The sequence below is a fragment of the Bos taurus genome, chromosome 4, assembly GCF_002263795.3.
Source record: "Bos taurus isolate L1 Dominette 01449 registration number 42190680 breed Hereford chromosome 4, ARS-UCD2.0, whole genome shotgun sequence".
NCBI classification, from domain to species: domain Eukaryota; kingdom Metazoa; phylum Chordata; class Mammalia; order Artiodactyla; family Bovidae; genus Bos; species Bos taurus.
Genome location: NC_037331.1, coordinates 3,215,651 through 3,230,141, shown reverse-complemented (window position 1 = coordinate 3,230,141; position 14,491 = coordinate 3,215,651).

Sequence of the window (14,491 nt, the reverse complement as noted above, 5' to 3'; positions counted from 1 at the left end):
ACAACAACATTTTAAAGTATACAGTTTGGTAGTAGTAATTGTAGTCATATTACTATTTAACAAAATCTAGAAATTCTTCATCATACAAAACTGAAACTATACTGCTCAAAAAATGGCTCCCTATTTTGTTCTTACTTCAGCATCTGGCAGTATTCATTTGACTTTCCATTTCCTTGATTTTGACTATTCTAGGTATCTTACAAAAGTGGATCAAACAGCATTTGTCATCTTCTGACTGACTTATTTCATTGAGCATAATGTCCTCAAAGTCCATCCCTGTTATAGCAGGTATCAGTACTTCCTTTCTTTTGAAGGCTGAATAACATTCCATTGAATGTATATACCATACACTGTATTCTTTATTCATGTATTTATGTGTTCATGTATTGATTTCTTTAATCATGAATTCATGTATTTGGGCTGCTTCCAGTTTTTGCCTATTGTGAAAAATGCTTCAGAGAACATTGCTGAGCAAATATCGCTTCAAGATCCTGCTTTCATTTATTTTAAATATAAACCCAGATGTAGGAGAACTCAGTCATGTGATAATTCTGTTTATAACTTTTTGAGGGATTGCTATACCTTTTCCAATAGTGAGTGCACCCATTTGATATTTCCACCAGCAGTGCCAAAGGGATTCAATTTCTCCACATTGTCATCAGCACTTGATATTTGCTGGGGAATTTTTGTTTGTTTTTGATAGTGGCCATTATATTAAGTGCAAGGTAGTAAATCATTCTGGATTTGATTTACATTTCAACTTTCAGCAGTAATTAATGATAGTAAGCATCTTTTTATACTTTTATTGGTCATTTGCATGTCTTAATTGGTGAACTGTCTAGCTAGATACTTTGCCCATTTTTTACTGTGTTTTTTTTTCTTCTTTTAATTATGGTTCTTGAGTTGTAGGACTTTGCACACTGTGGATGTTAGCCTCATATCAAATATATGATTTGAAATTATTCTGTAAGTTGCCTGTTCATTCTGATGATTGTTTCCTTTTGCTATGCAGAAGTGTTGGGATTATTATGTTTTTTTATGTTTCTCTCTACATTTATAGTTACTTTTGTTGCCTGTGTTACAGACAAGAATTTGTTACTAAATACAATGTTATGAAAGTTTTCCCAATGTGTTTTACCAGAGATTTTTAGTTGTTGGTCTTATTTCTAGGTCTTCACAAATTAGTTTTGTATGAGCCATACAGTAAGAGTGCAGTTTCATTCTTTTGCATGAGGATATGCAGCTTTCCAAGCATCTTCTGTTGAAGAGACGGTTCTCATTTTCTGGTCTTAGCGTCCTTCGGAATATCATTTGATGACATATGTGAGGTTTAATTTCTGGACCATTTTTTTTACTTTGGTTCATGAGTCTGTCTATATGCCAATAGCTCACTTTTTGATTACTATAGCTTTATAAAATGTTTTGATATTAGAAATTTGAAGCCTCCAACTTTCCTGTCTCCTGAGAAATCTGTATGCAGGTCAAAAAGCAACAGAACCAGACTTGGATCAACATACAGGTTCCAAATTTGGAAAGGAGTATGTCAAGGCCGTATATTGTCACCCTGCTTATTTAACATATGCAGAGTACATAATGTGAAATGCCAGACTGGATGAAGCACAAGCTGGAATCAAGAATGCCAGGAGAAATATTAATAACCACAGATATGAAGATGACATCACCCTTATGGCAGAAAGTGAAGAACTAAAGAGCCTCTTGATGAAAATTAAAGATGAGACTGAAAAAGCTGGCTAAAACATAACATTAAAAAAACTAAGATCATGGCATCTGGTCTCATTACTTCATGGCAAATAGATGGGGAAAAAATGGAAACAGTGACAGACTTTATTTTCTTGGGCTCCAAATCACTGCAGATGTTGACTGTAGCCATGAAATTAAAAGCCCTGTGCTCCTTTGAAGAAAAGGATCAAACTAAACAGCATATTAAAAAGCAGAGACATTACTTGGCCGACAAAACTCCATCTAGTCAAAGCTGTTTTTTCCAGTAGTCATGTTTGGATGTGAGCATTGGACCATATAAAGAAAGCTGAGAGCTGAAGAACTGATGCTTTTGAACTGTGGTGTTGGAGAAGACTCTTGAGAGTCCCTTGGACAGCACATGGATTAAAGCAGTCAATCCTCAAGAAAAGCAGTCCTGAATATTCATTGGAAGGACTGATGCTGAAGCTGAAGCTCCAATATTTTGGCCACCTGATACGAAGGACTGACTCATTGGAAAAGAGCCTGATGCTGAGAAAGATTGAGGGCAGGAGGAGAAGGGGATGACAGAGGACAAGATGGTTGGATGGCATCACTGACTCCATGTACATGAGTTTGAGCAAGATCCAGGAGTTATTGATGGACAGGGAAGCCTGTAGTGCTCCAGTTGCTAGGGTCACAAAGATTCCAAAACAACATTATACCTTTGAGACAGTTTTCCTCTATTCCTGGTTTATTGGGTGTTTTTATCATAAAACCATACAGAATTTTGTAAATTTTTTGCATAAGTTAAGCTGATCATGTTTCTTTCTTTCACATGGTTAATGTGATATATTGCATTGCTTAATCTGTGAGTGCTAAACCATTTTTTAAAAAAATTCCATATCATCAATTTTAATATCTTCCTTTTATTTTTCATTTTATTCATGAGTCATTTCTATTTTTTTCTTAGTCTAGCTAAGAGTTTGTGAATTTTGTTGGCATTTTCATCATGAGACCTAAACTTACGTTTTGTCAATTCTTTTTTATTTATCTTACTATTTATTTATTTTACACATAAGTTTTTTCTTCTCTTTCTAGTTTCTTGAAGTGTCACTTTAGGTTGTGGAATTAAGATCCTTTTTTTTTTTTTTTTTAAATAAATTGCTATTGCTCTAAACTTCCCTACTAACACTGCTTTTGCTATATCTCAAAAGTTTTGAAATGTTATGTATTCATTTTTGCTTGTCTCGAGGTATTTTTCAATTTTTCTTGCAGTTTCTTTTTTGATCTATTAAGAATGTGTGTTTTAATTTCTATCTAATTGTGATTTTCCCCATTTTCCTTATCTTGCTGATTCCTAACTTAATTCCATTGTGGTCAGCAATGATACTGTTATAGTTTAGTCTTTTAAAATTTTGATGTAAATATTTAAATGTTGATTTAAATATATTATTTAAAATGTTTTTGTTTTATTATCTAATATTGATAATATAATTGCATGTTATATAATTATAACATTGTACAATTATATTATTATAAATAAATATTATTTAGTATTTAAAGAAATATTTGAATTTAGATTTAAATATATTAAATAATATATTTAGAGTTCTTTTTCTTCTTTTAATCCATTCAGCCAAACTATGTATTTTGATTGGCAACTTTAAACCATTTGCATTTAATTACTGATAGAATATGCTATTACCACTTAGTAATTCTTTACTGTATGTGTTATACTTGTTTTGTCCATGTTTTCCTCTTGCGGTTCCTTCCTTTGTATTTTGTTGATTTGTTTAGTGACATGCTGCGAGTTCATTCTCATTTTCTTTTTTGTACCTTCTATTTCTATTTTCTCTGTGGTTACTGTAGCAATTAGTTAAAACATTTTAACATCATACTACCTATTTTAGGCTGCTCAATACTTAATTCTTATTGCATATAAGAATTATATTATTTTACGTCTCTCTTGCCTCACATTTCATCTTTAAATTTTGTGTATCTTTTAACATTAGTTTATACCTTTTCTTTATATTTTTCTTTCAAATTCTATTCAAAAATTAAAAGTGATTTATGCACCAATTTAATCACACAGCTTTTTTTTTTGTTTGTTTATTTTTTTTATTTTATTTTTAAACTTTACATAATTGTATTAGTTTTGCCAAATATCAAAATGAATCCGCCACAGGTATACATGTGTTCCCCATCCTGAACCCTCCTCCCTCCTCCCTCCCCATACCATCCCTCTGGGCCGTCCTAGTGCACCAGCCCCAAGCATCCAGCATCGTGCATCGAATCTGGACTGGCAACTCGTTTTCTACATGATATTTTACATGTTTCATTGCCATTCTCCCAAATCTTCCCACCCTCTCCCTCTCCCACAGAGTCCATAAGACTGTTCTATACATCAGTGTCTCTTTTGCTGTCTCGTACACACAGCTTTTTATGTTTGTCTAGTTTTTACTCTCATCAGACACACACACACACACACACATACACATATATATATGTGCTTTTGTCTTGCTCTCTGTCATCCTATGGACTGAAGAACTTCTGTTACCATTTTCAGTAGGAAAGATCTAGTGATAATAAACTCCCTCAGCTTTTGTTTACATGGGAAAATCTTCATTTATTTTTTGCTTTTAAAATATAATTTTGTCATATATAATACCATTTGTTGGCATTTTTTCTTTCTTTCAGCAGTTTGTATATACTACTCACTTCTCTTCTGCAAAGTTTCTGGTGAGACCTTCCCTTCTAATTTTATGGAGGCTGAATTTTGTGACAAGTCACTTTCTCCTTGATGCTTTCAAGATTCTGAGTAACTTTTATAATCTTGGTATGTCTTGGTGTAGGTCTTGCTGCTGCTGCTGCTAAGTCGCTTCAGTCGTGTCTGACTCTGTGTGACCCATAGACGGCAGCCCACCAGGCTCCTGTCCCTGGGATTCTCCAGGCAAGAACACTGGAGTGGGTTGCCATTTCCTTCTTTAATGCATGAAAGTGAAAAGTGAAAGTGAAGTCGCTCAGTCGTGTCTGACTCCTAGCGACCCCATGGACTGCAGCCCACCAGGCCCCTCCGTCCATGGGATTTTCCAGGCAAGAGTACTGGAGTGGGTTGCCATTGTCTTCTCCGAGGTCTTCTTGAGGTAATCCTAATTGGAATTCTTTGAGATTCTTGAATATGGGTGTCTATTTACTTTCTCAAATTTGAGAAAATGAGTCAGGGAGAGGCATCAGGTTTATTATCATTGAAGGGAAACTATTACATTTCAACCTGACCTAGCTGGCTATTAACTGGACTGTTAAAGTAGTTTTTAACAACAGTTTAGCTTTTTCATTAGTTTGTTTTACCCTATAATCTGGGAGGAGAATGAACCTGCATACTATTTAAATGTTTTCCTGCAGGACCTCAGCCTCTGACCAGGCCTATTTAAAAATATCAGTCTTGAGTAATCAAACATTGGGGATTACATGTTGTTATTGTTGTTGTTTAATCACTAAGTTACGTCTGACTCTTTTGCAACCCCATGAACTTAGTTTGGCATTATGGTGAGCTGTTGAGTCAACAAATATGTACTGATTTCTGCAACTTCTGAATATTCACCTAATAGAGAAAAATGAAGCAAAATGCATACAAAAAACATACATGAATAAGTTTTTTGTTGTTAAATAATGGTCAAATCAAAATAATATTTTAGCTTTATACAGTATGTAAAATTTGTTATGGACACTCGTATACTTAACTGCTGAAAGTAACAGATATCTTGAATCCACATATTCCAGATATTTTAAAGAATTCCCAAGGCAAACTTATTCTTGCTGCAAAACACAGCAATGGGACTGCAAGAAACTGCTTTTCTTAGGAGCATCTCCATACCCTAGAACAAGACTCTGTAGACATTTGGGGCATCCTTGGAAGAAAAAGTTAAGATTTCCAAATCAAAACTAGAGTGTAGATAATCTGATATAGGTGAAAAAAAATACATTGCAAGGAAGAGTAAATTTTATATATATATATATATAAATCACTTTTGTCTGATGTTTTTTAAACATATTAGAATTATTGTTTTTTAAAATTTCCTGGGTTAGGAAGATTTGCTGAAGAAGGGAAAGGCTACGCACTCCAGTATTCTGGCTGGAAGAATTCCATGGACTCTATAATCCATGGGGTGGCTAAGAGTGGGACACGACTAAGTGACTTTCACTTTCAAACATCTTAAACCTTCATTTTTTTGCCTTTCTATATTTTCACCTACATATATATTTTCTGAGTAATAATTGATTTTTCTATTTTGATTAATAGTTTACCTATTTTTTTTATGTTTTACTGTGGGGTTTATTTTTTAATTCAATTTTTATCAAAGTGATATATATTACAATTAAATTCAAACAAGAAAAACTCTTTAAAATTTCTCACAGAAAATCTGTATCAATCCTTTTCCCAGCCTTCACACACTTGTGCTCCACAGATATAATATTTTCAACACTGATAGAAATTTTTTCTAATATTTACATTTATAATTTAAATAGAATGCCTCTAATGAAGATTTTTATTGGTTATAAATTTATACATTTGTTAATAAATATAATAATATATTTATTATTGACTTGTTATTTTGGAAAGTAAGCATCTGGTTTATCTATACCTTCATTCACACACATACCTCCCACTATATGTATGTATGTTCAGCCACTCGGTTGTGTCTGACACTTTGTAACCCTATGGAGTGTAGCCTTCTAGGCTTGTCTGTCCATGGGATTTTCCAGGCAAGAATACTGAAGTGGGTCGCCATATCCTTCTTCAGGGGATCTTCTTGATATAGGGATGGAAGCTGTTTCCCTGTGTCTCCTGCGTTGTCAGGCAGATTCTTGGCCACTTTACCACTGACCTTCCACTACTATGTTTATAATGCTTCCTAGTAGTTATAAAACAATTCTTGGTTATCATAGCCAATGTTTTTATTATGGCAACATAAACAGGTTCATGGTAAGACATGAAGTGAGGCTTATATTTTTTTCTAATGCACTTTGATTTCCTTTGGAATAAATAATATCTTATTATTTTTTATTATTGATGTATTTTCTATGCATCCATGAGTAATTTATTTCCAAATATTTTAACAAAATGTTATGTCTTTTTTTTACATGTAGAAATATATCTGACTTTGTGACTTTGTATAGGTGTGTGTGGCAAATACACAAGGTGGCTACCTAACTTCTAAGGCACAAAATGAAATGAAAGTTTGTTACTTTGCTCAAAAGTATAAAAAGTTTCACTAAAGGAACTAAAATATATTTAAAGCCCATTCTTTAAAAGACATGCTATTACTTATAAAACACAGTAACAGTATTAATTGTGAATTATTACCTAAACGTATAAAATATGTTTACGTATAAACGTATCAGTTCAGTTCAGTCGCTCAGTCGTGTACGACTATTTGCGACCCCATTAATCACAGTACACCAGGCCTCCCTGTCCATCACCAACTCCCGGATTTCACTCAAACTCATGTCCATCGAGTCGGTGATGCCATCCAGCCATCTCATCCTCTGTCATCCCCTTCTCCTCCTGCCCCCAATCCCTCCCAGCATCAGAGTCTTTTCCAATGAGTCAACTCTTTGCATGAGGTGTCAAATGTACTGGAGTTTCAGCTTTAGCATCAGCCCTTCCAATGAACATCCAGGACTGATCTCCTTTAGAATGGACTGGTTGGATCTTCTTGCAGTCCAAGGAACTCTCAAGAGTCTTCTCCAACACCACAGTTCAAAAGCATCAATTCTTCGGCACTCAGCTTTCTTCACAGTCCAACCCTCACATCCATACCTGACCACTGGAAAAACCATAGCCTTGACTAGATGGACTTTTGTTGGCAAAGTAATGTCTCTGCTTTTGAATATGCTATCTCGGTTGGTCATAACTTTCCTTCCAAGGAGTAAGTGCCTTTTAATTTCATGGCTGCAGTCACCATCTGCAGTGATTTTGGCACCCCATAAAATAAAGTCTGACACTGTTTCCACTGTTTCCCCATCTATTTCCCATGAAGTGATGGGACCAGATGCCATGATCTTCGTTTTCTGAATGTTGAGTTTTAAGCCAACTTTTCACTCTCCTCTTTCACTTTCATCAAGATGTTTTTTAGTTCCTCTTCACTTTCTGCCATAAGGGTGGTGTCATCTGCATATCTGCGGTTATTGATATTTCTCCCGGCAATCTTGATTCCAGCTTGTGCTTCTTCCAGCCCAGGGTTTCTCATGATGTACTCTGCATATAAGTTAAATAAGCAGGGTGACAATATACAGCCTTTTCCTATTTGAAACCAGCCTATTGTTCCATGTCCAGTTCTAACTGTTCCTTCCTGACCTGCATATAGGTTTCTCAAGAGGCAGGTCAGGTGGCCTGGTATTCCCATCTCTTTCAGACTTTTCCACAGTTTATTGTGGTCCACACAGTCAAAGGCTTTGGCATAGTCAGTTAAGCAGAAATAGATATTTTTCTGGAACTCTCTTGCTTTTTCCATGATTCAGCAGATGTTGGTAATTTGATCTCTGGTTCCTCTGCCTTTTTTAAAACCAGCTTGAACATCAGAAAGTTCACAGTTCACATATTGCTGAAGCCTGGCTTGGAGAATTTTGAGCATTACTTTCCTAGCCTGTGAGATGAGTGCAATTTTGTGGTAGTTTGAGCATTCTTTGGCATTGCCTTTCTTTGGGATTAGAATGAAAACTGACCTTTTCCAGTCCTGTGGCCACTGCTGAGTTTTCCAAATTTGCTGGCATATTGAGTACAGTACTTTCACAGCATCATCTTTCAGGATTTGAAATAGCTCAACTGGTATTACATCACCTCCCCTAGCTTCGTTCGTAGTGATGCTTTCTAAGGCCTACTTGACTTCACATTCCAGGATGTCTGGCTCTACGTGAGTGACCACACCATCATGATTATCTGGGTCATGAAAATCTTTTTTGTACAAATCTTCTGTGTATTTTTGCCACCTCTTCTTAATATCTTCTGCTTCTGTTAGGTCCATACCATTTCTGTCCTTTATTGAGCCCACAAAGATTGCATGAAATGTTCCTTTGGTATCTCTGATTTTCTTGAAGAGATCTCTAGTCTTTCCCATTCTGTTGTTTTCCTCTAGTTCTTTACATTGATTGCTGAGGAAGGCTTTCTTATCTCCGTTTGCTATTCTTGGGAACTCTGCATTCAGATGCTTATATCTTTCCATTTCTCCTTTGCTTTTCACTTCTCTTCTTTTCACAGCTATTTGTAAGGCCTCCCCAGACAGCCATTTTGCTTTTTTGCATTTAACGTATAAAAAACGTGAATTATTACCTAAATGTATAAAATACAAAATAATATTTCTGGTACCATTATTTTAAATAGTATAAGTAAAATTTAAATTGTATAAATAAATAATATTACCTTATTAATGTAACAACTTGACTATAAGATTTTACTGGATCTATTTCCTAAAATGTCATTTATTACTTCAAATCATGTATTGTTTTTGCAATGTCTTTTTTGATCAATATAAATGAAAATTATTTCGGTCTTTCTTGGCAAATACAAGATCTTGGTAATTTTTGATAATTTTTAATTTTAATAAAGATCTTTCTATTAATTCAACTGCTAAGAGTCTTTTATAAGCCATGACAACGTTGGAATACATTCTGATAAATCATTTCATATGATAAATTTTAATGTAAGGAAGCTGATATTTCTTATGGGTTAATTTTTCTAAAAAAATTAATTCTTCAAAAAATCAGTTTTATATAAGGCTGAGTTTAATTTTAAATGCAATTTTATATGGCATTTTAATATTTAATCTGTTCTCTTCTGCAACTTGTGGTAGTTGCACTAGAAATAAAAGTAGCTTCATGATATTGATATATTTCAACATTCATCTGTATGTCTTTATTGTCATTCTTGTACTGTAAAAAACTCTTTGATATAAAAATATTGTTGTTTTCTATCAAGTGTAATAATCTTAAACTTACTTTCTCTCTCTAAATTGAGTGTTTGTTTTGTGATGTTGTATTTTTTTTTTCTTTCTAGCACAACTATGTTTTTTTAATTTTGTTTTTTTTTATTTTAATTTGAGGATAATTGCTTTACAATTTTGTGTTGGCTTATGCCAAACATAAGCAGGAATCAGCCATAGGTATACATATGTCCCCTTCCTCTTGGACCTCCCTCCCACATCCCACCCCATCCCACCCTTTAAAATTGTCACAGAACACCAGATTTGAGCTCCCTGTGTCATATAGCACATCTCCACTGGCAATCTAATTTTACATAAAATAATATATATGTTTCAATGCTACTCTGTAAAAAACTGCCCCATGTAGAGTGCCTCCTTGCCCTAAGTTAATGCTGTTACCTTTGTTGCTACTGGGACTCATCTGAGCTCAGGTCCAGCACTCAGACTGCTCCAAGTGGGCACACTGTACCTCCAGTTCAGCTGCTGGGTGTGCACATTGCCATGCCCAGGGCCTCAGCCAGCATGTCACGTGATGCTGCCTGGCAGATCACTCCTGCTCTCACACACGCCCCCTAGGTCTATCAGACTTCCCACTGAAACACAAGTTCAGAGATAAGCTATCAAAAATGTAATGACTGAAAAACAGAACATTAAAAAGTGAACAGGGAACTGAGAGCTTCCAAAAAAGGGAAGTGCATACTGCTCAAACTGTGTGTGCATGAAGCCAGTTATGAGTTGGGCTAATGTCTATCTAGTCAGTAAAACACAGGCTAACTATTCATTATGTTTACAGCTTGCATCCATAGTGATCGGGCTGGCTTTGCTTCTAATTACTCAATGCTGTTGGCTTATGACTTGTTAAATAGTCTGAATACCACCCTAAATGTCTTTTCATTCCCCAGCTACAATCTGGCTGTTGCTCTAAAAACTAGCTGCCAGACTTTTGCCCTGGAGCTTCTCTTCAGCATCATGATAGAAATTCTTGCCACTTGATCCCACCGCTTGCTCCTTGTTTTACTCCCTAGTTTTGGTGGACGATTTCTTCTGGTAATCTTTGAGGAAGGATGCAATAGCATACCTGAAAACATCTATATTTTTCTTTACTTCTGTTTTCCTTAATTCATAATTTGACTGCTATAGATTTCTAGTTTGAAAGTTTTTTTTCCTATAATTTTGAATAAATTATTCTTTTGGCTTTAAATTTCTGTGGAGTCTAATGACATTTCTATGATTTATCTCATTCTTCAACTTACAGGAGTATATAAGATGTGATTTAGCCACCTGTCACTGGAAAACCTCAAAGACTAATGCCTTCAGTAGAATACACTGAATTTCTCTTTAACATAATGAAAGTATACCAGTAATATCAAATTACAGCCTTTGCCATGGGCATCATTTTACCCTTGTTGCTGTTCAGTCACTAAGTCATGTCTGATTCTTTGCAACCCCATGGACTGCACACTCAAGACTTCCTTGTCCTTCACTATCTCCTGGAGTTTGCTCAAACTCATGTCCATCAAGTCAGTGATGCCATCCAACCATCTCATCCTCTGTCTTCCCCTTCTCCTCCTGTCCTCAATCTTTCCCAGCATCTGGGTCTTTTCCAATGAGGTAGGCCTTTGCCTCAGGTGGTCAAAGTATTGGAACTTTAGCATCAGTCCTTCTGATGAATATTCAGGGTTGATTTCCTTTAGGATGGACTGGGTGGATCTCCTTGCAGTCCAAGGGACTCTCAAGAGTCTTCTCCAACACCACAGTTCAAAAGCATCATTTTACCTTAATTACATCTATAAAGTTTCTATCTCCAAGTTCAGTAATATTCTGGAGATTAAGATATTAACATATGAGTGGAGGGGCAAAATTCTGTCCATGAGACTCCTCCCATTGCCCTTCAAATTCATGTCTTTCTTACGTTCAGAATGTTTTCACCCTATCACAACAGCTACCAAAGTCTTACTCCATTGCAGAACCAACCCTGATTTCAAAATCTCATCTAAGTATCATCTAAATCAAGTTCAGGTTAGATGCAAGCTGTGACTCACCCAGAGGGAACATTCCTCTCTAGCTGTGAACCTGTCAAACCGAGTCAGTTATCTGGGTTTACACATCACAGTATAGACATTTTCATTCCAAAAGGGAAAACTGGAGAGAAGAAAGGGTTCCAAGCAAGTGTGAAACCTAAGATGACAAATTCCATTAGATTTCAAGGCTTGAGAATATGGACCTTTACTCCCTTAACTGTCGTGGGAGTGGCAGCTTTGCCAACCTCTAGACCACCTTCAGGGACACGTTTCCCTTTCCTTGAGAGATAATGCATGTTTGTAGCTCTGTTGGCTCATTCTCTATACCTCCAGGAGTCTGATGACTTCCATAAATTTTGTCCTATTTCTATCTCCTTTAGTTCAAGCAATAGCATTTCTTCTGCAAAATTTTTCTCAAAAAACTTGTTGGTCTTCCATGTATTTCATAGGACGTCAAGCCATCAAACTTTAAGTTCCTCCTTTTGTCTTTCCTGTATACCTTTGATCTCTATGCCTGGCTTCTGAGATGAATTATTTTATCTATAAGTTACACAATATAATCTTTTTAGGAAATGGGGATCCAATTAAATGTTGATGTTATCTCCAGAGCACCCTTTCTAACTTTACACAATACAAAAAGGTTGAGAATTTCACAAATCTTAAGTTATGGTTTCTTTTTACCTGATGATTTCTTCAACTTATCTCACTCCTCTTATATTTTAATGTAAGCAACTACAGAAAATCCAGGCTGTGCCTTTTCAGTATTTTGCCTAGAAACCTCGTATCCAACTTGATTGTCTACAGGATAGACTTTCAATAAAGTAGTAGGAGAAAATTTGACCAGGTTGTTTACCACTTATAACAAAAATCACCTTTCCTTCAGGTTGTAATAATAGATTCTTCCTTTGATCTGTGATGCCACAAGAGGGAACTTTAATGGTTACACTTCTACCAACATTCTGTCAATGATGATATACGTGTATCACTAAAGCAATAGAAAATTACTCTAGTCTTCCTCTTTCCTTTCTGGGCTCTCACCAGAATCTGCTTTGAAATCCTATGTCTACCAACTCTCTTTTTGAGGCTGTCTAGAAAGTGGTCCATTGGAGAAGGGAATGGCAAACCACTTCAGTATTCTTGCCTTGAGAACCCCATGAACAGTATGAAAAGGCAAAATGATAGGATACCGAAAGAGGAACTCCCCAGGTCGGTAGGTTCCCAATATGCTACAGGAGATCAGTGGAGAAATAACTCCAGAAAGAATGAAGGGAAGGAGCCAAAGCATAAACAATACCCAGTTGTGGATATGACTGGTGATAGAAGCAAGGTCCAATGCTGTAAAGAGCAATATTGCATACATACCTAGAATGTTAGGTCCATGAATCAAGGCAAATTGGAAGTGGTCAAACAGGATGGCAAAAGTGAACATCGACATTCTAGGAATCAGTGAACTAGGATGGATTGGAAGGGGTGAATTTAACTCAGATGACAATTGTATCTACTGCTGCAGGCAGGAATCCCTTAGAAGAAATAGAGTAGCCATCATGGTCAACAAGAGAGTCCAAAATGCAGTAGTTGTATGTAATCTCAAAAACGACAGAATGATCTCTGTTCGTTTCCAAGGCAAACCATTCAATATCACAGTAATCCAAGCCTATGCCCCAACCAATAATGCTGAAGAAGCTGAAGTTGAACGGTACTATGAAGACCTACAAGAACTTTTAGAACTAACACCTCAAAAAGATGTCTTTTTCATTATAGGGGACTGGAATGCGGAAGTAGGAAGTCAACAAAAACCTGGAGTAACAGGCAAATTTGGCCTTGGAATACAGAATGAAGCAGGGCAAAGGCTAATAGAGTTTTGCAAGAGAAAGCACTGGCCATAGCAAACACCTAAACGACACAAGAGAAGACTCTACACATGGACATCACCAGATGGTCGACACCAAAATCAGATTCATTATATTCTTTGCAGCCAAAGATGGAGAAGCTCTATACAGTCAGCAAAAACAAGACCAAGAGCTGAGTGTGGCTCAGATCATGAACTCCTTATTGCCAAATTCAGACTTTAATTGAATACAGTAGGGAAAACCACTAGACCATTTAGGTATGACCTAAATCAAATCCCTTATGATTATACAGTGGAAGTGAGAAATAGATTTAAGGGACTAGATCTGATAGATAGAGTGCCTGGTGAACTATGGACGGAGGTTCGTGACAGTGTACAGGAGACAGGGATCAAGACCATCCCCATGGAAAAGAAATGCAAAAAATCAGAATGGCTGTCTGGGGATGCCTTACAAACAGCTGTGAAAAGAAGAGAAGTGAAAAGCAAAGGAGAAAAGGAAAGATATAAGCATCTGAATGCGGAGTTCCAAAGAATAACAAGGAGAGATAAGAAAGCCTTCCTCAGTGATCAATACAAAGAAATAGAGGAAAACAACAGAATGGGAAAGACTAGAAATCCCTTCAAGAAAATTAGAGGTACCAAGGGAACATTTCACGAAAGGTGGGCTCAATAAAGGACAGAAATGGTATGGACCTAACAGAAGCAGAAGATATTAAAAAGAGATGGCAAGAATACACAGAAGAACTGTACAAAAAAGATCTTCCCGACCCAGATAATCACGATGGTGTGATCACTGACCTAGATCCAGACATCCTGGAATGTGAAGTCAAGTGGGCCTTAGAAAGCATCACTATGAACAAAGCTAAGGGAGGTGATGGAATTCCAGCTGATCTATTTCAAATCCTGAGGTGATGCTGTGAAAGTGTTGCCCTCAATATGCC